Here is a 2,005-nt window from a genome sequence, read left to right on the forward strand (position 1 = left end):
TCCAGCTAATGCCAATGAGAAGTCAAAGGTGGGATCCAACATCTCATAGCTTTTTATTTGTTATCGCTTGTTCCTGCATGGTAATGAACAGTAAAACCCCTTAAATGGAATAGGTTTGCAGGCTTACATTTGGAAACAGTGAAGTATGGAGAAGCATAAGAGGATTCTACTCCACAACCATTTAAGACTGGAATAGTACCCTCTGGGATAGACAAGGTGGTGGCTGCCCTGGGGAAGAACAAAGCAGGCTAGAGTATAGCTGGCTGCCAGAAGCACCAGGTTGAGATCAAGGGTGTGGGCCTGAGAAAGGGGCCCTGGGTGTTTAATAATATTCTCAGGATTTGGTAACAATGACACCACTCAACATATTTAAAAGAGGAATTATGCTTACAATATGATTTCATAAACTTAAACATATTTATTTCCACAGGGATACAGTCCATAAAGATTTTTCTTTGAGGTAGGGTCTCACTATGTTACTCAGGCTGGTCCACTCCTGGGCTCAAGTGATCTTCCTGCCTTGGCTTCCCAAAGTGTTGGGATAACAGGCGTGAGCCACTGCACTCAGCCCTAATTTTCCTTTAAATGAAGGTTTTTATTTGTAAACAGGAGTTTACAAGATATAGTAGGTATAATTCTAAAAATACAATGTATTCATGTACCTTGACATAAACCTCAGTGGTGCCTTAGTTCACATATTATGTTAACTATCATTACTTTAAATACATACCTGTTCTCCATACAGTATAGGTCGGTTAAGGTTTATTCCCTTAATTGCTTGGTTTTGGGTTAGTACTGTAGCAAATGCTATCACACTCTGCATCCCCTAAAAACAGGTAAATTCATTAAGGAAACCGACAAAGTATATAAATTAATCTTCCTATATAAATATTTCAAGATCAGTTATCTAAATTCTGATAAATCAAAATTGTGTGTTTAACGTTTAAGTATTTCCTACACTTTGAATTGCAGGTTGATCAAATTCAAAAATGCATTGTTGCTGGGTGCAGTGGCTGATGTCTGTAATCCCAACATTTTGGGAAGCCAAGGAGGATCACTTGCGCCTAGGAGACCAGCCTGGGCAATATAGCTACGCCTTGTCTCTAAAAAAAAAATTTAAAAATTAGCTAATATGGTGGTGCATGTATGCAGTCCCAGCTACTTGGGAGGCTGAGGCAGGAGGATCGCTTTAGACCTGTAGTTTGAGGTTGCAGTGAGCTATAATTGCACCACTGCACTCTAGCCTGGGCAACAGATCAAGACCCTGTCTCCAAAAAAATGTTTCTGTGTTCTTTTCTCCCTGTCCTAAAATCTATCTAAAACGTGCATGGCGAGTTTCTTAATGTTTCAGTGTCCATTTCCTGGGTGATTGCCTCTAGGTTTACTCCGAAGCCCTCAAGGTTCTATGTGGATCCCAGCTGGAGCTTATACTACTTATGCAACACATATCCCTGTGCCAGCACTCGTTTATATTCATACCAGTACTTTAAGTGGGTATGTGGTGGTAAAGGGTTACTAATCACATTTTGCATAGTTCCCACAGTCCTCCCTCTATCTGACTAGAAGAGCTGAATCCTCCCCCATATCCATAATGGACACCAACATACACACCCAGATGTTATGCCAGAAAACATGGGCTTCTTCTCACTCTGCCATTCTTCTTACCCTCCCATCCAGTTGGTCAGTACATCTTAAAGATTCTGCCTCCAAAAGATGTCTCCAATTATTCTGTTCGTGTCCATCTCTAGAGCTACACCCCAGCACAAGTCCTCATTGTCTCTCACCTGGACTACTGCAATAACTATCTAAGTGCTCAGCTGGATTCCTCTTGTCGCCCTTTAATTCTCCACAGAGAAATCAGTGATGTAAAAGCACCAATCAGATTGTGTTACCCCTTAACATAAAGCCTTTCCGTAATTTGCATTTGTAATACAATCCCTCTTCTTCCCCTGACCCATGACATACCCCACACAACCTTGTCAGATCTGGCCTCTGAACCTCTCCA

The 2,005-nt window shown here is 41.3% G+C and overlaps 1 protein-coding gene across 1 annotated transcript in view; it reads right to left on the reverse strand.

Annotated features, from left to right (window-relative positions):
* The window catches only part of LRRC34 (leucine rich repeat containing 34), a 46,172-nt gene that overhangs the window by 26,679 nt on the left and 17,488 nt on the right, over positions 1 to 2,005 (reverse strand). The gene's annotated exons all lie outside the window — the stretch shown is intronic.

The sequence above is a fragment of the Propithecus coquereli genome, unplaced genomic scaffold (assembly GCF_000956105.1).
Source record: "Propithecus coquereli isolate 6110/MARCELLA unplaced genomic scaffold, Pcoq_1.0 Scaffold15, whole genome shotgun sequence".
Lineage (NCBI taxonomy): Eukaryota > Metazoa > Chordata > Mammalia > Primates > Indriidae > Propithecus > Propithecus coquereli.